Genomic DNA, 26,839 nt, shown 5'->3' on the forward strand with positions numbered 1-26,839 from the left:
CCTGCACTGTAAAGGTAAGGTCAATATAAAATAAGCCTGGATATCTCACAGCAGTAAAATTAGACACCATAGGCACTCTCACCCTGAAACACTGGTGTCTTCTCTTTGAGGAAGAAAATCAAGGAGGCTTGTCTAGTGACTATTACAGACCATAAATGTTACAGACAACATCAGCTTAAAATGAAAAGAATATGTTCAACAGTCTTTGTGAAAACTGCCATTTTAAACACACTGCAAACAAGTTCAATGGAAAAAACGTCTTCCAGAGTGAGTTTCTGGGTCGCATTGTACACATGGTATCCTGACCTGCAAGTACTAGGTCTCTGGAGCCATTCACTTTTAACCAAATTGCACTAAATTTATTCAGAATGGCATTATGATTATTTGTTGTGCAGTAGCATTCAGAGGACTGGGGACCCTTTGTGCTAGATACCGTATAATAAGAGACCATTTCTGCCCCTAAGAAGCAAATAGCCACCTCAGCTGAAGAAAGGATTATTATCCCCATTTCACAGATGAGAAACTGAAACTCAGAAATTAAATGATTAGCCCAAAGTCCAATAGGAAGTCTGTGGAAGAACTGGGGGTTTGTTTCAGGAGTCGTGACTCCCAAGGCAGGGCCTTAGCCACACAATCACCCTACCTCTCTGCTTCATCAAGGAAAATCAGTGCTTATAGGAACACTGCCTAGCATATAATATTTCATTTTTAGATAGCACTTTTCATCTGGCAATCTCAATGCACCTTACAAAATAGTTCAACATCATTGTCCCCATTTTACAGCTGGGGTAAATGAAGTACAAAGAGGTTAAATGACTCAATAGGTCAATAGGCACACCCGACTGCTGCCCTACCCACTAGGCCACGCTGCCACAGTCCCCTGAATAAAGAGTGAAATGTTATATTCAATATGTAGCTAGGACTTCAGACTTCTCTGGCCCAGAATTCCTATCCCTCACCAATTCAATGCATGTGCTGGGTGGAGGAAGGAGATTGTGTTGTGGGGAAGCAGGGGTCAGAGAAATGAACCTATCAAACTGGGCAGGACTTGAAGATGTGATCTGCTGTATCAGGACTAAATAAAAGACTTTCTGCTCTGGAATAGATGGGAGCCTGAGAAGTCAGAGCTGGGGGGTCTTTCACTGCATTCATTCAAGGGGAAGACTGATCATTTTCTTTCCTAAGAGTCATATTCTGCAGGTGCAAAGCCTGTGTGAGCATGTGTGTGTGTGAGGGGTAAGAGTGCTTTCCTCCTCCCTGCATATTGCATGCATTCTTCCTGGAATTGCACGGTGCTCCACATGGTGTAGGTGCCATGGCTCTCCATCTACACTAGCCCTCAGAGTGGAACAAGTGCACAGTGGAGATCATGCTGCGTCCCATAACGGGTGTAGTAATGTAACAAACACCAGCTTGCCCATCATAAGGCCACAATCATATTGGCCACAATAAAAAGGAGTTTTTTAAATATATTAGGAACAACAAGAATGCTGACAATGTTATTGATCCAACACTAGATGGAAATGGGAGAATTATCAATAATCATGCAGGAAAAGCAGAAGTGTTCAGTAAATATTTTTGTTCTGTATTTGGGGAAAAACAGATGATGCAGTCTCAATACCTGATAACAACACTCTTTCCATTCCACTAGTATCGCTAGAGGATGTTAAACAGAGGACACTAATGTTAGCTATGAAAGCTGACTTTTAAATTAGCAGGTCTAGATAACTTACATCAGAGAGTTTCAAAAGAGCTGGCTGAGAAGTTTGCAGGACCATTAGTGTTGATTTTCAATCAGTTGTGAAGCACTGGGGAAGTTCCAGAAGATGGGAAGAAAGCAAAAGTTATGCCAATTTTTAAAAACAGTAAATGAGATGACACAGGTCGAGGACAGATAGAGGCTTGTCAGCCTGACTTTGATCCCAGGGAAGATATTGGAGTGGCTGATATGGGACTCGATTAATAAGGAAATAAAGGGAGATATAATCAATGCAAATCAACATGGGTTTCTGGAAAAGAGAGTCTGTCAAGCTAACTTGATGTCTTTTTTTATGAGATTACAAGATTGGTTGATAAAGGTAACAGTGTTGACCCAGTACACTTAGACTTTTATAAGACATTTGACTTGGTACCACACAACATTTTGATTAAAAAAAACTAGAATGATTTAAATTTAACATGATACACTGTCGCAGGGCTCCACTCACTGTTAGGGTGCGGCCTCCTGTCTGCTCTGGGGATTAGCACCTTTTGGGTTTGACACTCCATTCTGCCACTTGTTCATGCGCCCTGCTGCTTCTCTCCTTCTGCAACTCAAGGTACTTTCTCTTCATGGATTGGCTCTCTGATCAGGTCACTATAGTCCTTGCCCTCCAGGGTAGCAAAGTCCTGTTGGGATGACTGTCTCCGGAAGTCTTTGGCTCTACTGCCCAGTCTGTGCCACTTCCCTTAGAAGCTGGTAGGGGAACCCAGGCCCACCCTCTGCTCCGGGTTCCAGTCCAGGGACACTATTTCTAGCATCTGTGGTCTGTTTTCTTCCAGACCCTTCTCTTTCTCTGGACTTCTTCCTACATTTTCTGGCTCCTGCCTTCTTGCCCAATTTACCAGCCCAATCTCCCTCCTCCCAAGGAGTGACTGCAGCCTACTTCCCCTGCAGCCCCTTTCTGCTGCCACATTCCTGGCTTTATACTAGCCCTTCCTGTTTCTTCTCAGGTGGGCCTTCCAATCAGCCTTCCAGTGCCTGAATCTCCCCCAGACGCAGCCTATCAGGTTAAATATCATAATTTCACCTGCTTGGTCTTTTGTGGGGTGAACACCCCATTAAAGACACATTAAATGGATTAAAACTGGCTAATGGATAGGTCTCAAAATGTAACTAATTGGGAAATTTGTCATTGAGCAGGCCTGTTTCCAGTTGGGTCCTGCAGGGATTGGTTCTTGCCCTACACTATTTAACATCTTTATTAACTATCTGTAAGAAAACATAAAATCATCAGTGATAAACAATTCAGATGACACAAAAATTAAGGGAGTAGTAAATAATGAAGAGGACAGGTCACTGATTCAGAGAGATCTAGATTGCTTGCTAAACCGAGTGCAAGCAAACAGTATTTATTTTAATATGGCTAAATGTAAATGTATAAATTTGGGAACAAAGAATTAGGGCCATACTGACAGGATGAAGGACTCTATCCTCGGAAGCAGTGACTTTGGGGGTCATGGTGGATAATCAGATGAACATGAGCTCCCAGTTTGATGTGCTGGCCAAAAGAACTAATGCAATCTTGGGATGCATATACTGGGGAATCGTGAGAGAGATTATTTTACCTCTGTACTTGGTGCTAGTGTGACAGTTGCTGGAATACTGTGTCCAGTTCTGGTACCCACAGTTCAAGATGGATGTTGCTAAATTAGAGAGGGTTCAGAGAAGAGCCACAAGAATGATTAAAGGAATAGAAAACATACCTTCTAGTTACAGACTTAAGTAGCTGTTTAATTTAACAAAGAGAAGGTTAATGGGTGCTTTGGTTAGTCTATAAGCACCTATTTGGGTAACAAATATTTAATAATGGGCTCTTCAATGCAGTAAAGAAAAGTATAACATGATCCAATGGGCTGGAAGATAAATTTGGACTGGAAATAAGGCACGCATTTTTAACAGGAAAAATAATAATTGGAACAATGCATCAAGGGTTATGGTGGATTCTTCATCACTGACCATTTTTAAATCAAAATTGGATGTTTTTCTAAAGATCTTCTCTAGGAATTATTTTGGGAAAGTTCTATGGCCTGTGTTATACGGGAGATCTGAGTAGGTGATCACAATGGAGCCTTCTGGCCTTGGAATCTATGAATCATTGCGGATTGAACTATGGAGAGATGAAAGCATGAGCCTCTCCTCCACAGCCTGAGTTAAAGGACTAAGTCCTGTAAGTAGGAGCTCTAAAGGAATCATATGCTGTGTGGATCAGGCACAGAAGGAACCAGATGACACACGTGGAGCAGTGGGTTACACTAACATGCATGATCCCCATGTTCTCCAGGCTGTCCAGGGAGGCATTCTGTTTGTCAGAATACTTTCTGGTGCTTCCAAACACTCCCTTTCAATAGGCTTTGCCTAACAGACACACACTCTAGCTTTGAAAATGTAGCAAAATCATAGTGGCTTTGGCACTTTATTACTTCACCAAGTGGGAAAAGATAAGGATCTGCTGTAAAGATTGCAAGAAATAAAAATAACACAGGTGCTACTCATTTTTGGTATTAGTCCACCTCTGGTTACGGAGAGGGGTATAGGCCAGACAGCGATACCCTTACACTCACATTAAAGTAAATGGGACCAGATGAGGAGTATGGCACTCCCAGCATGAGAAAGTGTGTCACATTCTGGCCATTTGTAAAGACTGCCCCTATCATTCACATGCCCAATGTGCACTTACATTAATGAGTTTAAAACACACAGCATTACATGTGTACAAGAGGCTGCTAGTGATTTAGGATTTGGAAGAGAAAGTGAAAGGAAAAGGTTAATGGACTGCCCTGAGGAAAAGAGCAGCACTGAATCTAGAGAAAAGAGAAGACTAAAGCATGAGGAAGATTGATTGTTTCTGGAAAAAAATCTGTACCGAGAAGTCTGATGAGGGATGCTGCCAATGTATTCAATTCACAATAAGATTTTTAAAAGGAAGACTTGATAGGCACCTACAAGCAGCATGTGCATGCACTCTCTCTCTCTCTCTCTCTCTCTCTCTCTCTCCAGAAACTGAGTCAAGCTAGCAGCAAATTTTAGACAATTCATTCTCCCTCCAAACCCTTGGGTTCCTCTAGATTCAACAAGAAAGAAATTAGCCTAGGATTGTACTTAAATTAATAGATTTATATAATTTAAGACCAGAAGGGACCACTAGACCATCTAGTCTGATTCCTGTGTAACACAGAATTTCACCCTGTTACCCTTGTATTGAGCCCAATAACTTGTGTTTGACTAAAGCATATTGATTCAGAAACACATAATCTGCCGGGCAATTGACATGATTTGCCTCACAAGTGTCAGAAGCAGTCAAGGATGCGGTGAGTGATGCTTGGGGACACAGGTGCTGAAAGACCATTTAGAAAAGAAATATCCCCTACTAAGAAAAAAAGATATGAAAAGAGAGACAGAGACCAGACACACCTGTCAGCAGTTCTGTGTCCCAACTGTCATCAGCATTTTCTCCTCAAATCTCCATCACGCTGTACATCCTTTGTAGCATCCTGGAGTATGAAAATACTGTGAAATACAAACAGTAATTTCTGGAACTTGAATGATGCAAATGAGATAAGACATACTGCTTGAAACAGGGCCCCCAGAAAGCAAGCACTAAGCAAATCACCATCTGCACAGACTGTAGTATGATAACACTGAAAAGCTAATCTATGGATTGATGTTGCTATTTGATGTGTTTTCCAGCAAACCTTTCATCAGATTCATTGCTGCAGCTGATACTTATTAGCATGTGTCTTTTCATAAAAGGCTAGTACCCGGTAGAATTAAGTGGTGTGTTTATGCATAGAATTATGTGCATGGTAAACTGAAAAGCATCATGTTCCTACCACAGCTGATATGCAGGCCTGTGTTCAGTCTGTCATGACACAGTACGATTGTGTCTGATTGCTCTCACCTGCCCAGCTCAAACCAGGCATCCTCAGGGAATAAGGAGCACGGTGTGTAGACCTGATCAAAATGTTTCTGTTGAAACTTTTTTGATTAACATTTTCCTTTTTTCCCTAAATTAAACCTGGGAAATTTTTGTTTTGTTTTAAAGTATCAATTTTTTTCAGAAAATAAATAAAAACGGACAAAATTTGACTATTGTTTTTTCATCTAAAAACAAAAATTTGTACAGGAAATTTTTATTTTTCTCCCTCAGATTTCCTATTTTCAACCAGTGTGAGCACGTGTATTGCAGGCTCTGACAAGACCACAGTCTGATCAACCTGTTGTGGGAATTTTTAGCAATAACCTGGAGCGTGCCTGGTCCAACTCCCATTGACATCAGTGAGTTTCAAATGATGGTTTGGCAACTTATTTTCTTCTACAGGCCATTGATTTCAATAGGCAATTGGCAAGACTGGGCCAAGTTTGTGCAGCAAGGTGCAAATCCTGCCCCAGGCCAGACCCCTGGTGAGGCTCCCTTGAGAGTAAAACTTGTGAGATTCTTCTGTGTAGAAAGAGGTGGCAGAGGAGGGGCAGAGCAGGGAAGGCCCAGTCATGGAGCTCAGTATGCAGAGGTGGGTGGAGGCATACAGCCAGTTCAGGTTATGGGTTGGGCAGGAATGGAGAATCTGCCGCTATATAAATCCTTCTGTCCTCTTTCTCTCCCTGCCTACCCCTTACCTCCCCACACACATTAGAGTAGGCAAACTGGAGCCACAGAGGCTATTGCACTGCAGGTACAGGTCTGCTATATAACCATTCGTTGGGATGGGAAGGCTTCCTTCCACGTCACTCCGATGAAGCAGAGCAGCACACAGCCTACAAGCTGCTGCTCAGGATTTGGCCCCACCAGTAGATATGTTTGCCATACATAATGGATGTTGGTGACTAACGTCATGATAATTCTTACGCTGAAAGTATGTTAGACATAGGGTACAGTCTAGCCATTCCATAATGTCCAAACAGCTCTAACTAGCTCCTTGGGGGAGAGTGGGAGAGGAATGGGGAAGAGGAGAAGCCAAAGCATCAGTTGAAGATGGACATTTTGGATCTCCAGTGACTTGTGAAGTTCCTAGAAAAACAAAAGGACTTTCTTGCCTACAGTGTGTTGGAAGCACATTACAAATTCAGTGCAAGTTGCTATTGTATATTTGCATAGGTTCTAATGTAGAGCTCTGCTTGTTCAGCTGAAGAAAGGTGTGTGTATGTGTGTGTGAGGGGACTTTAAATCATTTAGTGCTTCCCCAATCTTGAGGCCAGCCTCTGGCATAATTTAGAGAAGCTGCATGACAGCTCTGAAATATGCCCAGCTTCAATAGTCCACAAATGGTTGTTCTGTAGCCAAGGATTGCAAGAGAGCGCACAAAAATAACTGTATCCAAGGCCAAAGTCTAGTCACTAGTGTCTCCATTGGCGTCACCTGAAATGGGATGAAGCCCTTGGTTAATGTGTTAGTTAACCTGTTTAAACTGGTGACTCAATTAGCTACCATTGATAATACAACTTTTAGTTTTGTTTTGTCACATGTTCTGCATCAGCTCCTCCTGCTGTAAAGAACATAAAGTGAATTTTAAATATCAATATGAAACATCATACGTTATCAACTAGTCTGAAAGCCCATCCCTTGACTTAATCATTCTTATGAATTGTGAAGAACTAAGAGCCTATTTTTGCAGGAGCGGCCCATAAAGGAATACTGTGCAAAGTTACCATCATGTAATTTTCTTCCAAATTATTCCATTTTGAGGCAGGCTATGTCCCCTTTCAGCCCATAGAAGAATTAGAGACTCCAGCCTGCAAACCCAATGGATTAGCAACCATTGGATGAAAATATTTTTTGTCCCTGTTGGCTTGAGGTGGATTCAGAGTAATTTATCATTGGATTCACCATGTCCCATGGTAAGGTTAGTTCTTCATCAATTGAAATCTTTAAAGCAGGATTGCATGTCTTTGCAAAAAATAGGCTCTAGTAGTTCAAACCAGAAGTTATGGGCTTGGTGCAGGAATTACTGCGAGAGGTTCCATGGCCTTTGTTATGAAAGAGTCAGTTTAGATCAGGGGTCTGCAACCTTTCAGAAGTGGTGTGCTGAGTCTTCGTTTATTCACTCTAATTTAAAGTTTCACGTGCCAGTAATACATTTTAACATTTTTAGAAGGTCTCTTTCTATAAGTCTATAATATATAACTAAACTATTGTTGTATGTAAAGTAAATAATGCTTTTAAAATGTTTAAGAAGCTTCATTGAAAATTAAATGAAAATGCAGAGCCCCTCGGACCGGTGGCCAGGACCCGGGCAGTGTGAGTGTCACTGAAAATCAGCTCACGTGCCGCCTTCGGCACACGTGCCATAGGTTGCCTACCCCTGGTTTAGATGATCATAATGGTCCTTTTTGGCCTTAAAAGCTGTTAAACCAGTGGTCTAGTGATGGAAGATCATTTCCAATCTTCGGATCCATTCAGTTACCCAACTGTGAGCTACTTTAGGTATATGCTGCTAAATTTCTCCATTTTATCACTGTATCACATCTAATCTCCATATTGTGATCTCAGTTGCTGAGAATCTTGTGCAATCACTTAATTTATACAAGAAGTGGGACAGCACAGAACATCTTCCTTGTTTAAATTCTGCAACATACCTACCCTCCTCTGGTTCAGTAGACAATTCAGAAAACTTGCCAAAAAGGTGTATATGAGGCAGGGAAGGGGATAGCAGATGCCTGAAAAATGCAAAGAAAGTAGAAAAAGAGAGAGAAATAAATCCAGATTACAAATAGGCTTTCACATTCACTGGTTTGTACATGTTCTGTTTTCACGGGATTTTTTCTCAAACACTTGTGTTTCTGAGATCCATTTACATTTAAATTACACAATAGCCAAATCTTACTCAGTTTACCCACACAGGCTTGACTTCATTATGACTGTTTATATGAATAAGATCAGCAAGATACGTTCTTATATATCCTTCTTACTTATCTCTGAACAGGAATGCAAATAAAGTACTCTTTCTTCCTCACTCTTTCCTTGTAGAAAGATCACCCTTCAAGACTCCATGGCCATAGGGTAACCTGGATTGTTTATTACTTTTCTCTGAGATTAACTGTAATTTGAGGAAGCTGAGCTGAATGATTGTCACTATTGCATGTGAAGATCCAGAATATGCATCTTTTCTATCTTTTAAGGACTTGTCTACACAGGCAACTCAGAAAAATTAATCTGAATTAACTAAAGACATGAATTTAAAGTGGATTGGTTAAAACACATTAAGCCCTGTGGGTATTTCTACACAGCAACTAGACACCTGCAGCTGGCCTGTGCCAGCCGGCTTTGGCTGTGGGGCTGTTTCATTGCTGTGTAGACTTCTGGGCTCAGTCTGGAGCCTGAACCCCGGGGCCCTCCCACCTCTGAGGGTCCCAGAGTTCAGGCTCCAGCCTGAGCCCAGAAGTTTACACATCAGTGAAACAGCCCCGTAGCCCAAGCCCTGTAGGTCTGAATTGGCTGGCACAGGCCAGCTGTGGGTCTCTAGCAGCTGTGTAGACATATCCTGTGTAGATTTTCTTATTCATAATTAAAGTGGCCTTAATTTGATTTAACTTAATTCACTTTGAAGTGAATTAAAATTAAACCGGAATAAGGCCACTTTAATTCTGAATAAGAAAGGCCACACAGGGGCTTAATGTGGTTTAAACATTCCTCCTTGAATTCCCACTTAGTTAATTCAGATTGATTTTTCTGTGCCTCCCATGTAGACAAGCCCTAAGAGTGTGTATTATTGCATACAGCATATATAGGCAATATAAATGGAAATGCTGTTATTAGAAACATTAGCATGAATGAATCCTGCTATGGCAGTTCTTCTGTACACTTCTTTTAATTTATCCAAGCAGTTCGTGTGCATTAGCCATTAGTGCTGGTGGCCCTTTTTTCTGTGGCTAAAGATTTTCTAAGCTGTATCATATCTGTCCCTTTTTATCATATTTTAAAGGAGTCTGTATGCCCATAATGGAAATCAGCATTCATATTATTATTATTATTCTCCATATTGCTCTGTAATTGTGCACTTGACTCTCTGAAATTTGTCTGTTAAACTTACAGGGCATTGAACTATGGACAATAATAATTTTTGGCCCCTAGTTTTGCGCAGATTAGATCTAAATGGCTTTGTGTTTTATTAACAATCCAATGAGACATCCATCCATGTTCTTGATTCTTTTATGAAATGTGATATCTTCTTGCTAACAAAAGCAGAGATCCCATTTCCTCTCTATTTGTAGTCTATTTAAGTATGGTGTATCATGTTAAAAATTAAGTGTTCTTATAATGACAACAAACTAGGGTATACAATCAAAATGTAATCACTTTCAATTACTCTGGGATTAAAACACTGGCACAAAAGCTTGGAAAGCTCTGCTGACTCATAATATTTTTCTTATGCTGAACTAGTTAATTAATTATTTAATTGAGGTTACATCAATATTTTAGGAATGTTCACTTTCAGCAATCTAGACTTGGAATGTAAAATATTTGTATCTGTCCTCCCTAGATATGTTATATAATATATGCTCCACTATTTCAGCAACAGGGTCATATAGCAATGCAATTTACACCAGCTGAGGATTGCAAACTATTTTAACCTAATATTCATAAGCAATATGATCGTATGTCATTATTGTAGTGGAAACTTGTTCAATCTAGATTGGATATTCAAATTCTTGTTTGTCTTCTGAAATGATGTTCTAACAAGGTTTGCCAACTTTCTAATCAAACAAAACCGAATACCCTTGCCCTGCCCCATCCCTTCACAGAGACGCCCCCGCCACACCCCTTCTCCGATGCCCCTCCCTCGCTCACTCCAGCTCCCTTCCCTCTGTTCCTGACCCTCCCCCACCCTCATTTTCACTAGGCTGGGGCTTGGCGGGGCCAGGAGGGAGTGAGGGTTCCGGCTGGGTGTGTGGGCTCTGAGGTTGGGCCAGAAATGAGGGGTCCAGGGTGCAGAAGGGGGCTCTGGGCTGGGGCAGGGGGTTGGGGTGGGGCCAGGTATGAGGGATTTGGGGTGCAGGAGGGACTCCAGGATGTGGGGTGGAGCCGAGGGGTTCAGAGTGGGGGTGGGGGTTCCAGGCTGAGGCAGGGGATTGGGGTGCAGGGTGTGGGTTCTGGGAGGAGTTTGGGTGTTGGAGGGAGCTCAGGGCTGGGGCAGGGGTATGGGAGGGGGTGCGGACTCTGGAGTGGGACTGGGGATGAGGGGTTTGCGGTGCAGGAGGGGGCTTAGCCCTGGGGCAGGGTTTTGGGGTTAGGGACGGTGTGTGGAGTGCAGGCTCTGGGAGAAACTTTGGGTGTGGGAGGGGGTCTGAGCTGATGCAGGCAGTTGGAGTGTGGGAGAGGGTAAGGGCTCCAGCTGGGGGTGTGGCCTCTGGGATGGGACCAGGGATGAGAGGTTTGGGGTGCAGGAAGGGTATTAGGCCTGGGGCAGGGGGTTGGGGTGTCGGAAGGGGTGTGGGGTGCTTACCTTGGGGGGTCTCCCTGGAAGCAGCGGAGGCATGGTCAGGTGGCTCTGCAAGGTGCACGCCCACTGCCTCTGCCCGCAGTCACTGTCCCCACAGCTCCCATTGGTTGTGGTTCCCAGCCAATGGGAGCTGCCGAGCTGGCGCTTGGGGCGGGGACAGTGCAAAGAGACTTTGTGGCTGTCCCTCCACCTAGGAGACGAGGGACGTGTTGCCACTTCCAGGTAGGGTGACCAAACAGCAAATGTGAGAAATCGGGACAGGGAGTGGGGGTAATAGGCACCTATATAAGAAAAAGACCCAAAAATCGGGACTGTCCCTATAAAATCGGGACGTCTGGTCACCCTACTTCCAGGGAGCCGTGTGGAGCCGGGTAGGGAGCTTGCCAGCCCCGCCACCTGGACTTTTAATGGCCTGGTCAGAGCTGCTGACCGGAGCCATAAAGATCCTTTTCAACTGGGTGTTCCAGTCAAAAACCGGACAACTGACAACCCTAGTTCTAACTAACGCTTTGCCAAAATTGCCATTATAAATCCTGATTTTCATGGGTTTATGCTATAACCGCAAACATCCTTACTGTCTTAAATCTGACAAAAACATGGTTAAGTTCTCCCTTCCATTAAATGCATGCAGCCTCGCTGGCTTCAATGACAGAGAACCAGCGCCTCAGCTGCTGTAAATCAATGTAGTTCTATTGAAAACTTTGAGAGAGGTCCATTAACTTCTTTCTACAAGAAAATATGGAGGACGGAGATCACAATGCAGCATGGGAGATGTAGTCCAGCCAGGGAGCCTGGCCCATAGAAGGGAATGGGGACATGAGACACTCAAACTACAACGCCACGATGCACTGTGGCTGCTAAAGCACACACAGATTAATGTTGAACTGGCTCAGAATGAAACATTATTATTTTTAGATTTTCCTTATGGAAAATTGAAAATTTTCAGCATTTCCTGTGGAAAAAATTAGTTTTTGGGAAACAGCATTTTTCATCGAAAACACATTTAGATGGAAAATTGCCAACCAACTCTCCACTTTGATGGTCCCCTGCACAATTCCACATTTTTACTCTCTCTCTCTCTCTCTCTCTCTCTCTCTCTCTCTCACACACACACACACACACACATTTTCTTTGGACCTGCTAGAGGCCTGTTTGGGGAACATGGATCATTCTTTGACATATTTATTCCTTTCTTGACTTCTTTACCTTAACTATGCCATGTTCCATCACACAAGACAATGAAATGTTATTTTACCTCGCGAAGGCATACAATCACCAGAATTGGTTAGAACATTGCCTGTTTTGTTCTGCTTTAACCACTGACCTTGACCCTATCTCCAGTTAAACTAAGCACTGTTGGAGTCCAATGTATCAATCTGTTGATTTCTTCAATTTTCTGTCTCCAGCTACTTGCCCAACTCAAAAAAATCCCTTTAGGAATCTTTTAAGAATAAAATGAATGATAAAACTACACTTTTTAAGTATTTGGAATAATATTTTGAGTTCTGATTAAGGAAAAAATTGCTCAAAAGCACCAGAAAATCAGTTGTTTCCCTCCATCCACCAGCATTTCACACATATAGCTGATGAGCTGTCCTCAACCTTGTTCTTTTGCCAAAATATGACTATTACTATTATAATGATCTGCTGATGCTAGATTGTTTTACCAGCAACCTCCTTCAGATTAGTTACTGTGCTTAATATCAGAACACAGAGCTCATACCCTAAGGCTTAGTTCAGAAGACCAGTTGTTGACTACTGATAATGTCACCTACATGAGAATTATGTGTTGTATTAAATATCACATGATGAAATTCATCTCTCTCTCATTTTCTCTTTCAAGCTACACAAATATTTCAACAGCTAATTAGCAACATCCCACTGCCAGGTTTCAGCATTTTATTATAAGTATGTACAGTTTAGTAGTATGTTGATTTTAATGAAATGCTTAACTGAAAGGAAAGGAAATTGGATTGTCAAACCTTGCGGTAGTTTTTCCTCACAATTAAATCTATTTAACCCTAATAATTTTAGAAGACAGTTGATTAATAAACAATAAGAGCTCATGAAATTAATGAGCATTATCATGAGGCAATTTGCCATGCTGCCACAGTAACATTTATACATAGAATTGAGCTTTGTGTTCATGAGGAGAAGCACTGAGTATGCACTGTGAATCCTCTTGTTCAGATACACAGGGCACTCACTGTACACCACGAACTTGAAGAGCCAACCATTTTCAGAGGTGCAGTTATAAAATGGATATTGAAAACATGGCAGTTGGTACCAGAGTACAGTAGCATAAATGTCACACGGGGCTATTACTGCTTCCTTTCTTTCACTTATTGTCTATTACAGTCCCAATCCTGCAAACCCCAAGGGCCACCCTTTCAAAGCTATTTAGACACCTAAAGATGCAGATGGGTGCATAGTGGGATTTTCAGAAGTACCTATGCAGGCACCTAACACCCATTCATTCAATGAGAGAACACTTGTACATAAAGTTAAGTATGTGTGTAAGTGTTTGAAGTCCCATTGAAATTAATGGGAGTTAGATGCCTAAACACTTTTGAGCATCTGGTCCTAAGTGTATTTACAGTACCTAGCAGAATGGGGCCTTCATCATTGTTGGGGCCTCTAGATGCTAGTGGAATGTCAACAACAACAGTGGAAATGCACTGCATCTAACTTCACTGCACTAAACCCATCTAGTCAGGTTTTTTTTTTTAATTTGTTTTCATTGAAATAGGACACCACAGGCATAAAAGATACACAGTATAGCCTACTCCAGCAGTTTAGTAGTTGCAGAGCTGTCAATTAATCAGTTAACTCATGTGATTAACTTAAAAAATTAATTGCAATTTGAAAAATTAATCGTGATTAATCACAGTTTTAATCACACTGTTAAGCAACGAAATACCAATTGAAATTTATTAAATATTTTGGATGTTTTTCTACATTTTCAAATATATTGATTTCAATTACAACACAGAGTACGAAGTGTACAGTGCTGACTTTATATTATAAGCAAGAAGAGGTTTACATTCTCCTGAAAATGTAAACCTTTTTGTCCAGTCACTGTCTGAACAAGAAGTAGGACTGAGTGGACTTGTAGGCTCTAAAGTTTTACATTGTTTTATTTTTCAATGCAGTTATTTTTTGTACATAATTCTACATTTGTAAGTTAAACTTTCAAGACATTGCACTTCAGTACTTGTATTAGGTAAGTTGAAAAATATATCTTTTGTTTTTTATAGCACAAATATTTGTAATAAAAATAAATATAAAGTGAGCACTGTACACTTTATGTCCTGTGTTGTAATTCAAATGAATGTATTTGAAAATGTAGAAAACATCCACAAATAGTAATAGAATACCATTTGTTTAAATAACAGCATGATTAATCGCGATTCATTTTTTCAATCACTTGACAGCCCTAGTATTTGCACAATGAAAAGTATTGCAGTAGAGATAAAGATGCTAATAAAGACTGCAGAATATAAGTAAGAATGATTAAAAATAAATATTTTAAAAATAAACTCACCCCTGCAGACAGCCTCCATGCTTCTGTGACGGGTGCGCTGTTGCACAGTGCATGTGGGCCATCAGACAGAGCTGGAGCACGTCAGCACTGGAGGACAGAATGTCACAGACCTACAACAAAATAAACCTTTTCGTTTCATGCACTGAATGGCCAGTTTTACACTGTCTATGTTGGCCATGTAGCTCCCAGTCATAGAGCTGTAAAGGGAAACATCACAGAGCACTCTGAAGAATGGAACTGATTTGTGTGTGTTTAGTGCTCTAAATTGTGCAGAGCAGGGATGGATTAATCTTTTGGGGGCCTGGTACCAAAAATATTTCTGGGCCCCCATGGAGGCAATTGAGCATGAAGAGGGGAGTTTGATCCCTGGAGTGAGGGGCCGGCCAGGGGCATGGCATGGTAGGGACGGCCCTGCTCCGCCCTCGGGGACAGGCCCATGCCGTGCCACAGTCCCCCTGCCCAACACACACCCTGACTCCCTATGGCCAGAGCCCCCCAGACCTGCTATGCCCACCGCCCCCCCCCAATCCCCATAAATGCACAGTGCCCTGCACAACACCACCTCTGCCCAGTGCCACCACTGCCCAGTACCCCCACACCCTAGTGCCCCACCACACACACATCTTCCCTGCCCCTTCACAGCCCCGCACCCCCCCCAAACGCCCCCCAGAGACCCACTCCCCCATGCCTTGCCTCCCAGCCACACTCACCGGCCTGCTGGGAGGTGACTGTGTCTGCAGTGCTGAGCCAGGGTGGGTAACTGCTTCTGCCCCTCAGGAGTGTCACGATCAGCCAGGCCAGGGCCTGCCCCGGCCAGGCTCCCTCAGGACCCACTTGCCTGGAGGGGCTCAGCCGAGCCCCCCACACTGAAACCTCCACCCCCGCCCCCTACAACGTCTGAGACTGGCCAAGCTTCTGCACCAGTCCCAGGTGGCTCCAGGGAGACAGGCGGGGCCCCACAGTTGGTGGGAAGGAGTGACTGCATGGAGCCGAGGTGCACTGTCTGTCTGTCTGTCTGGGGGTAGAGAGGAGCTGGCAGGTGGGGCTGGCGGGGTGGAGAGGAGCCCTCGGTCAGCGGGCAGGCCATGAGGAGCAAGTGGTGGGCAAAGGGGAGCCAGCGGGCTGGCGGGGTCTTGGGGTGCAGTGCAAGTGGAGGAGGCTGGGGCCCCTTCTGAGCATGAGCCACCACTGGTGCCATTGTAAACCCGTTACTGGTGCAGAGCCTCCAAATATTGGGTTCACTTACATAATGTGGGCCAAATCCCGAGGGGCCCAGTCTTGCAAACAGCATTATGTGGGCACTTCTATGGGGTCCCAATTCAGGAAAGCACTTAAATATGTGCTTAAAATTCAGTTATAGTTAAGCACATGCTTAATTGCCTTGCTGAACAGAGCTGCTTACCTCAATCGGGCGATGGAGCAGTAGGCAGGATCAGTAACTTGTCTTTTACTGAATCCTTACTCAGGCAAAAATTAGAATGAAGTTAAATTCAAGATCTGGGTACATATGAGGTACAATGCATTAAGAATGCAGTTGATGATGGATTACCATCTTGCCTTTAGTCTTAGTTTCCATGGCTATATCAGTTTAAATCAGATCTTTAGCATTATTTGGACACAATTTTTAAAATTTAGTTTAATAGTTAAATGCATTTTTAATCTTTCTGGAGATTTTTAGCTTTATGCTTTTGCAGTAAACTCTTTAGCCTTTTGGGGGACAGCTAGAATATTACATTTTATAGTCTTTTTGAAGCTCTCCTTCTTTTTGAACTCTGAAATTTTTATTTTCTTAACCTCGGGCTGTTTTTTTGGTTTTAAGCTGCCAGCCCTGTCAACTTTGCACCAGTGCATTCATGTATCATTGAGCATTCTCTCTGAAGCACATCAGACAAAAAGACATCTGGTGTACAACTACATTGTGTTCTTTAACATCCTGTGGAGAGGTTTGCCCAAGGCCTCTCTTTCTGTTGGTGCCTGGGCTGGCCATGCATCACTAGATGTTCATAAGAAACTAACTGTATTGATTTTACAAGACAACAAGCACATTGCTGACTACCTTATGTATGAAGATTACTGGACTTGAGTCGCAGAAATCCTGTAGCAATTTCTAGTGATTTCACCAATGACAGTAAGTTCAAACAACAGAATCTTTAATACACTCTCCATCAACAATGAGCCCACTGATTTTTATAACAATTATCATTCATACCACGTGAACACCAAACTGTGCTAGATGCCATACATAAAGGAAAAATAGTCCAGCCCCTGAAGAGTTAACAATCTGAATGAGATAAAATCACAAAGAGAGAGGAGGAGAGAAGGGAGACAATCTACAAGCAAAGGGTGATGATTGGCACTCTTGTTAATTTTATATTAACAATATATTTATATGCTACCTCCAGCAGCCACCTACCTTGCCTTTGCTAGTTCTGTTTTTAGTTCCATTAATTATTTGTTGTTTTTTCTTATTCCTTCCCATTGACTTAATTCATTTATTTCAAAATATACAAATGCTGGTAGATGAGAGCAGCTGGAAAGTTTCTGACCTGATCAAATATTTGATTCAAACATATAACTACTGAGACTCCTGGTGCTGATCTCAGAAAGACTCCCGAGGCTGTAGACTCCTTTCCCCTGCCACTTGCAGCTACTGCTGCTCTCCTTTCTCCCAGGGTGGCTGGGGACTTATTTGTACTGAGGTAATGCATTGAGGCCACTAATCAAGGATCAGGACCCCATTCTGCTAAGCACTGCACACACATATAATGAAAAGATAGAACGGAACCTACCCTAGAAGGTGGAACCCTTGAGGGTCCTCTCCATGAGGAGTGTGTTGAATGTGGGTACTCTGTATGGGACCTGATGCTTCCCAGTGTCTGGGTTCCTGGGTAGGAGAGGGAAGGGGAAGGAGATACCATTATCTGCTCCTCATTACTAATTTAAGTTTCCCTTATATCCCAGCATGTGAAGCAGACCATTGAAAATTGCTGGAGAATTCTCTTTGACAAGCGACAGAAAATTGGCCTTGAGATGATGCAGAAATTCAGGGTCACCACTGCCTAGCAAGCAAGTTGCCAAACTTCAGAGATGAGTTATGGCAAAAGCCACACTTCGTCTCTTACTTGATTAATTGTAGTGACACCAAAGGCACAAAACAACATCATTTATATTGTCAAATTATTCCTGGATGAATAACTTCCCTTTCTTCTAAATAACACACAGGAACAATAAGTGTCAACGGATAATAGACAGACTCAGATTTTCAGTGTTACAGCAAGATAGATTGCTTGATGAGGTGATTTGGCATTGCAAGTGATCTCTTCGTGAACAAAAACTGAAACCAAAAAGATGCTTTTTCAGTGCCTTGATTGTAGCTGACAGGCTATCCTTAACATTTGTTATGGGGGGCTGGGAGTTTCACCTATTATTAAGATTGCCTGACACTTCCTATTATAAGACCCTGGTTTTGGTTGCTTATAACTTTGCCAAACTTCAGTCTGGGCTGAAATGTTCTAGGTTGGGTGTCTGCCTCAGGCTGATATATATATATATATATATATTTAAATGTTTGTGAAACTTTCAGCCAAAAAGGTACGGCTGTTTCCTTAGCATGCTCATTATGAGAATGAGATAAGGGGAAAATATGTTGCATTGCCCATGTTAGAAATGCTTGTGACCTGTTCTTTGAAAAGCTCTAGCCCCTCCTTGCTTTGTAGCAGGGATGTGAAATTTGGCAGAGGGAAGGTTCTTTTGCCATTGCCACGAAAATCTGCCCAAATTTCATGAAGCTTTAAGTCTTTGAAAAACTGCAGTTCCCACATGCTCAGTAGAGACACCTGGGATTTTAGCAGCTACATTCCCTGACAATTCCATCCACCCTGGACATGCTGTAGCCTACGACTGCTCTGGACTTTCCCTGCAACTGCAGCTCTGGGCTACTGCAGGCCAGGTCAGATCCAGACCCAACCACCTGAACTGAAAGAAGAGAAACTCTGTTTACTGTGCTCTGAATGATCCCCTTGCTTGGCCCAGGCAGTGTGGGGGAGGAAGCTGCCAGATTCAAATGCAGAGGGGACAAAAGCCAGACCAGAGGCATGGGAAATAGAATGGGATAAGGAGCCTGGGGCCGGGGAGTAAAAACTGGGACTGGAAGCTGACAGAGATGGAGCGAGGGAAAGAGTCTGCGAGCTGCGGTGGGGAGAGACTGGAACTGGCTGGGCAAGGTGACTGGAACTGAGTCTGGGGGCTGACCCTGGGAACCGGGGGGAGATTGGTATTCTGTCTGGCCTCAGTTCCCTATTTGTTAAATGGGGATAATACCACACTCTCACCTCACAGGGGTGTTACAAACATAAGTCAGTGTTTGCAAAGCACTTGGATACTCTAGTGCAGTGGTCCCCAACCTTTTTGTGGCCAGTCGCACATTCATCTTTTCAGAAGAGTGTGGCGGGCGCCAACAATTACTCACATGCAGGGCCGGCTCTGGGCACCAGTGGAGCAAGCACATGCTACGGGGCAGCATTCTGTCCATTCTGCAGAGTCAGAGCGTTTTTGGTTTTGTTTTTTGGGTTTTTTTTGCGCCAGTTCTGGGCAGTGCAGAGAGAAGCTGGGAGGACAGAGAACACTGGCGCCCGCAGCCTGCAGCCCCAGAGTACTCTGTCCCCAGTAAGTGCGGGGCCCCGGCTTCTCTCCCCTGCTGCGCACTAGGCTGGCCCCACGCCTTCCTGGGACCGAGAACACCGGCGCCCGCAGCCTGCAGCCCAGGAGTTCTCTATCCCCGGCAAGCATGGGGCCGCGTCTTCTCTACGGCTTAAGCTGCAGCCCCGCGCCTGCCAGGGACTGAGAACACCAGCGCCCGCAGCCTGCAGCCCCCGAGTTCTCTGTCCCCAGCAGGCGCGGGGCCGCGGCTTCTGTCCCCTGCTGGGCACTAGGAGGGCGCACATAAATGCCCCAGCGGGCGCCATGGCGCCCTCGGGCACCATGTTGGGGACCACTGCTCTAGTGACAAGTGCCATAGAAACCCCATGTGGAAATTAATAATTCGGTCTTCAGAGCAGGGTTTGAATAGTATGCAGTAAATACAGCATGGGCAGCTGTGACCATGAGATGGCAGATTGTCATAATATTTACCCAAAAGGTGACATGTAATATATCAGTAGAAAACGAAGAACTCACTGATCATTAATATTCTTGCGTGATACCTGTACGGCAAGCCCAGAAAGAACTTTACACCAGAGCTGGAAATTTGTGACTAAAATGTGTTCAAACCAGGCACGTAGGGGGAGATGATAAACAGATTTTCTCCAGACAAAGGAAAGAGGCTAACACCTAAAACCAGGTGTGGCCAAATTCAATGGGCGAGTCATTTATATCAGAGGTTGCAGGAAGAGATCATTTGCACTGTAAAAATCACCTGCGGGTGAGGATAGATTCTACACCAGACACCCGGGTGTCTACACCCAGCAGGGGTAAGAAGTTATCTGGGGATACTCTTCAGAAGAACACATTTCAAAGCCTTATGGGACTATAAGAGAGGAGGAGAGAACCCCTACAATGTCCTTCACTTGAGGAGACAAAGGAACTGCGCACTCAAAGCTCTGTGAAGGGTCCTGGCCAGAGAGCCTGGTCAGCCATGCTGGAAAAGAGATTTTATGAGAAACATTTGTGTGAAGAAGAGGCTCTCGTTTGTTAAATCAGGTTTTAGTCTTAGAAGCTTATTTGTATTTTTGTTGGCTTGGATTGGGTACTGCAAAAATTGGCTGATGCAGGTATTCATCTTAAGAGGGAGATGTGTATTTTTTCAGGCTGCTGAAGTCATTTATCTGGAACACAAAATTGATGCAACTGGTTTCCATTCAATAGAGGAGAATGTGAGGGCGATTACTGAGGCTCCACCCCCAAAGTCAGTGTCTGAATTGAAATCCTTTCTAGGTCTGCTGAATTATTATGGTAAATCTTTATCTAGCTTTGCATCTGTGTTGGCCTGATTACACAAACTGTTTCAGAAAGGAATAAAATTCCAGTGGGGTCCAAAACAAAAAAAAGTAGCTTGAACAGAAACAGAGAAATTGCTAAAGTCATCAAAACTTTCAGTTCATGATGATAGTCAAAAATAACTCAGCATTGTCTTGTGATGCCTCACCATCTGTGGAGGGAGTTGTACTAGCCCACTGGATGTCAGATGGAGCTGAGCATCCCATCAGTTATGCATCAAGTTCACCAGCTTCAGCAGAAAAAATTATTCCTAACTACAATGAGAAGGGCTAGCAGCGGTTTCTGGGGTAAAGCAGATCCACTCTTACCCATATCACAGGCCTTTTGTTATACATTCAGACCATATACCTTTCAAAGGTCTGCTTGATGAGAGCAAACCTGTACTCCCTATGGCATCTGCCAGAATTCAGAGAGGGGCTCTCACCTTATCAGCTTATGACTCTGGGTTTGATTTTAAATCTAGAAAAGCATTGGTAGTGAAGATGCTCTGAGTTCATGCCTGTTAATGGATAGCCTGCCAAAAGTACCTCAGCCTACAGAAACCATCCTCCTTATTGAACTAATGCCCACTTCTCTAACTGATGCAGCACTGATAAAAAGAGAGACTAAGGGCTTGAAACACTGTATACAGAGACATGACTTATGACAATGGGAGGGATTCTCTTGTTGGTGTAGGTCATCCACCTCCCTGACAGATGGTAGATAGGTTGATGGAATAATTCTTCCATCAGTGCTGTTTACACTGGGGTGGGGGGATAGGTCAGCTTAACTACTTTGCTTAGGATTGTAAAAAAAAAATCCACCCTACTTTCTATTAGCAGAGGCCAAAACTGATAAACTTCACGCTACGTTTTCTATTTTCCAATTGCCTGAGGCAGTGGTGAGTGACAATGGTACCCAGTTTACTGCAGGAACTTATTTAACAAACCAGCTTCAAACACATTAGAATGGCTCCATATCACCCTTCTTCAAATGGCCTAGCAGAGCAGCCTGTGCCAATCATAAAAGAGGAAATGAAGAAGATGGTATCCGGGGTACCACAGAAGCCAAGCTGAGCAGGCTTCTTTTTGAGTGTTGTGTGATACCACAAGCCACAACAAGAAAGTCACTTGCAGAACTCTCAGTGGGAAAGAAACTAAGGTCTCACCTGGATTCTCTGTGCCCAGAGGAAGCTGTTTTAAATTGAGGATGATTGCATCATGGAATGGGCCACCCAAATACCTTGAGAGAACCCACTTCAATACAGAAATAAAACCACCTCTGACTGCATACCCCTTGTCATCTACTACCCCACACTTGAACCCATACAGGGTACCATCAAACAAGTGCAACCCATGCTTAATAGGGATGCCATCCTGAAAGAATTTTTTCCTGAACCCCCCATTTCTGCCTTCAAACAACCCCCCTCCCCACCTCTCTAAGCTCATAATCTGAAGCAAGCTCCTCAAAGACCAGGACACATCCACTCAAAGTGGCACCAGACCCTGCCAGAATAACCAGTGCAAAACCTGCAAACAGATTTCCACTGCTACAACGATCCACTGCCCCCCCGCCACAACCCACCTTTCAAGCTCCATGATGCTAAACATGCCAAGCACAACATGCAGTGTACATCATCCAGTGCACTAAATGTCCCAATAACAACTATGTGGGTGAAACTAGACAATCACTACACTCTCAAATGAACTCACGTGGGAAAATGATCAAAGACAAAAACACCCTATCACCTGTGGGAGAACACTTTTCACAAAAGGATCACTCTATATCTGACCTATCAGCCCTCATCCTCAAAGGAAACCTGCGTAACACTTTCAAAACACAAACTTGGGTGCTTAAATTCATTACTCTGCTAGACACTAAGGCTTTGTCTACACTACACAGCTTTTAGCGACAAGGCAGTGTTGCTACAGCCGTGCTGCTGAAAGTTGCGCAGTGTAGCTGCTGTTTGTCAGCTCTTCTGCTGACAAAATACCCCCCCCCAATGAGCTGCATTTGTTCATACTGGCACTTGTTGTTGCCAAAATGTTTGTCTTTCGCAGGTGGGGGTGGGGGTTTCAATACCTCTGAAAGACAAAAGTTCTGTCGTTCAATTGCCAGTGTAGATGTAGCCTAAAAATCATGGACTGACCAGAGACACTGGATTTATGGCCTATTACAATTTGTAATCCATTAATCCCCCTCTTTGCATGATATGACTGCGGAGGTGTTAACATACCACTGTACCTTGACTGGTCCCTTACAATATATGCTACTTACTTATGCTAAACAATCTGTTACACCTTTCCCAGAGCTGAAGAAGGCCTCTGTATGGCTTGTATTTCTCACCAACAGAAGTTGGTCCAGAAGTTGGGTGATTGAAGCTATGTCTACATTGCCAAGTTTGTTTGCCAAAAGTTATACGACTTTTATTAAAGCGTTTTAATTAAACTGCCGTTGCATATCCACACTGTGCTCCTTGTGTCGCTGGAACACATCCACACTAGCAGCTCTTGCAATGGCAAAGACAGCAGTGCAGTGTGGGTAGCTATCCCACTGTGCAATTGGCCACAGGGTGCTTTGGGAATGGTTTGCAATGCCACAGCATCACTAGATGCAGGTTTCTCCATCGTATTATTCCATGGGCATCCTGCTAGATTGCAATCTGCTTTTCAACTGAAGTGTAGGGGGAGTGTGTGTGACAGGGAGTGTGTGTATATGGGAGGATGGGGAGAGACAGATAATGTGTGTTGAGGGAGAGTGAGTGTGTCAGCATGCTGTCTCCTAAATTCAGTCAGCTGCCAAAAGCAACCTGTCCTGAGCCAGGGGGAGGGGGAAACCCGGACAACAGCCCTCCTGGGCCTCCCTCCTTGGCTCTGCATAGCACAGAGTCTCTCTCTCTCACACACCTCCAGCTCCATCCCTGCCTGTCTGCCTCTGTGTTCTTACTGTGGGAGACAGTAGGACAGGAGCATTCCACGTTAATGATTTGCTCTTTGTTTTGGAGCAGAACATCACAGCAAACGGGCTGTCAGAACAGAGCTTTGAAAGAGGAGGGGCACATGCCTGCAGGGCTGCTGTGTTCAAAACAATGAGCAGAGCGGTCACTGCAGGCATTGTGGGACACCTCCTGAGGCCAATTATAGCGTGAAAAGCAAGCAAGGCGTTTACACTGGCACTTTAGTGATAAAAACCTTTGGGCAAAAAGTCTTTTCACTCTCATCAAGGTGGTTTTATTAAAGTGCTGCAACTGAGAAGATTCGTGGCAAAAAGTGGCTTTGCAGTGTGTATACCTCTGCTGTTTCATTGCCAAAAGCTGCCTTTTGGTGAAAAAACTTGGCAGTGCAGACCAGACCTGAGCAGGGCCGGCTCCAGGCACCAGCGCAACAAGCAGGTGCTTGGGGTGGCCAATGGAAAGGGGCGGCACGTCCGGCTCTTGGCGGCGGGTCCCTCAGTCCCTCTCGGAAGGAAAGATCTGCTTCTGAATTGCCACCGAACAATGAAGCGGCGGCGGTAGAGCTGCTGGCGAAGTGCTGACAATCGCGGCTTTTTTTTTCGTTTTTCCTGCTTGGGGTGGCAAAAAAGCAGGAGCCGGTCCTGGACCTGAGTTACCAGATGGGAGGCACATTTGTAGCCCCCACAATCAGGTTAATCAGCAGTACTATGCGGAGTTATCTGTAGAGAATACTCCTTCAGACGTTGAAGTACCAGGTGTTATAGAGTCATTAGACTATCCAATTTCTACATCCAGAAATGGTGAGATTGTTGAGGATCCCAAATCAGCCACTCCAGCAGACTTGGAAGTTAAGCCTGCAGAGATGGTTGTATTATCAGAAAGCTGTTCTGCATCTGCTTCTGATGAAGGACTACAGGTGTTTTCTCTGTGCCGTTCCAGAAAATCTCTCAAACCTAGAGGCAGACTAGATGTGTAGTAGTAAGGTACTTATGATAGAAAGGGAAGAATAATCCCTTGTAATGGCATGAGGATTAGGCAGCCTACTCCAACCTCTTAGGATGTTGTGTTTTGTTGTTATACGGTTAATGTTTTCAGTGTATTATTACTAAACATTTAGAGGGGGAGGAGTGTAATGTTGTTAGGTATTTTTGTTATGCTTATTCCTTCCTGGTGGCCAATGCGAGAATAGCTATTTACTGTCAGAAGCCCTAAGGCAGTATTGAGCATGCTCTAGGGGGTCAAAGGAGAGAGAGCAAGGAATTATTTCAAGATAGAGGCAGATTAGTTGCTTAGATGAATTTGTATCAGAATAAAATATCTTTTTTTCAGTTCAAATCTGTCTCCATATACTATACAACCAAATTTGTATAGTATATGGAGTATATAAGTGGGTATTCACCCACGAAAGCTCATGCTGCAAAACGTCTGTTAGTCTATAAGGTGCCACAGGATTCTTTGCTGCTTCTACAGAACCAGACTAACACGGCTACCCCTCTGATACTTGACAACCAAATTTGAAAATGTCGGCCTTAATTTCTTTGTGTCAGCGTTCTCATCTGCAAAATGGGTATTAGAATAATACCTATCTACCTTACAAAACTCAGCTAAATTCATAAATGTTCTAAAGTAATTGAGACCCTAGGATGGAAGGCTTGGTAGAAATGTAAAATATTACCATTCCAGACACACTGCTCTTTTAATGGGCTTAAAAGGGTGCAAGCTTCAAAGCCAGAATGAACTTTTAAAATAAATTATTTAAGTAAAGGTAATGCTGGTGGAAGAGGTCATATTGTCAGCCCTGGCAATTTAAATCCACTGCTTACCCATAAGCTAGGACGAGCACAGACAATTGTAATGTCAGCTTCTCCTCACTACACCACTTCTGCACCTCAACTGTATCCTGGATTTGCCACTAGATGTGAGACGATAGTTAAATCATGATGCCTGAAGCTCTATGTTGGACTGCCAAGAAGGGTACCAGTTAGTACCAATTTGTGTCTGTTAGGTGCTGGATTGAGATCACCAACTCATTTCCCACTTACCACCAGCCAGTTTTCAGATGAGATGATGAAGACTGGACCACACAATTACTGTCGATTTAGCCCAGGTTCAAATCAGTGACTGATAGGTGAAAGGCTTCCTAACCAATTATGAACTCCCCCGCAGCCATCCATGCTCCTTTAGGTGTATTTTTTTAAAGTAAATATATATACGGTCTTCAATTTTGGTGACAAACCCTGTGCCAATGGGATCACCACAGATTTCTACAGAAAGATACAGTAGAATGATATGGTACTTTGATTGTCTGATTTCTTTATGGGTTCACAGAGGGCTTTGCTTTCAAAACAGGTAAAAACTACAACTAGCCTTCTGTAAAGACATGACTTTTCTTTGCCTGAGCCTGTTTAAAATGTATATCAGCCACCTGTGACAACTTTAAGAGCTGCCAGCAGAGAATAAACCACAGGGAAAATGTTAGTAAAACTGGTCTGACTGGATGATTAACCTCAGGGCTCAGTTCAGCACAACTGGTGCTTAACCTCATTCAGGCAACAGGACTATAAAGAGAAAACTTGTGTTGCAAGCTAAGATGTTGGTTGGTCTAGCAAAGAGGAGCACCACACAATAGTCTTCATCATGGAATCCTCCTTACACTAACTTCTTGACATTCTTTCATCTCTTTTTTCAATGGGATATGCCTATTTCCAAGTTGAGCAGAAGGCTATTGCAGTAAAACAATCTCTTGATATGCAGAATTCAGGCAGCTAATGTGTGTGTTTTGATAGCTTTTTTGTAGTAAGGTCTTTAGCAGGTTATTTTTTAATAAACTGGAACAATAAAATAAAAATATAAGTGCTTTGGGGCTGATATGAGCTTTCCATTACAGAGAGTGAGACATGTTACCTCTAAAGTATTCTGCATCATCATCAATACTGTCATGACCAAGACATGGGCAGGCTGACCTAGTGGTCAGAGCAGGAGTCAGGAGCTAGGCTGTCTCAAATACAAGGAGATCAGAGCCAGAGACAAGCCAGGGTTCTCCAATTGCGGTTCTTGACCCTTCAGGGGGAGTTGCAAGGGTGGTTACATAAGGATCACAAGCTGTGAGCTCTGTGGGACTGACATTCCCGAGCCTCCATTAAATTCCCCCCCCGCCCCATTCAAAGGCTTGC

The 26,839-nt window shown here is 43.5% G+C and overlaps 1 long non-coding RNA gene across 1 annotated transcript; it reads right to left on the reverse strand.

Annotated features, from left to right (window-relative positions):
- Positions 1-3,271: 3,271 nt before the first annotated feature.
- On the reverse strand, positions 3,272-8,409 carry LOC120400287. Its single transcript, XR_005595682.1, has 3 exons — positions 8,337-8,409; positions 5,174-5,269; positions 3,272-3,405 (listed from the first exon to the last, which is right to left on the reverse strand). It is a non-coding gene; the product is annotated as an uncharacterized LOC120400287 (long non-coding RNA).
- Between the last annotated feature and the right edge of the window lie 18,430 nt (positions 8,410-26,839).

This window comes from Mauremys reevesii, linkage group 3 (genome assembly GCF_016161935.1).
Source record: "Mauremys reevesii isolate NIE-2019 linkage group 3, ASM1616193v1, whole genome shotgun sequence".
NCBI classification, from domain to species: domain Eukaryota; kingdom Metazoa; phylum Chordata; order Testudines; family Geoemydidae; genus Mauremys; species Mauremys reevesii.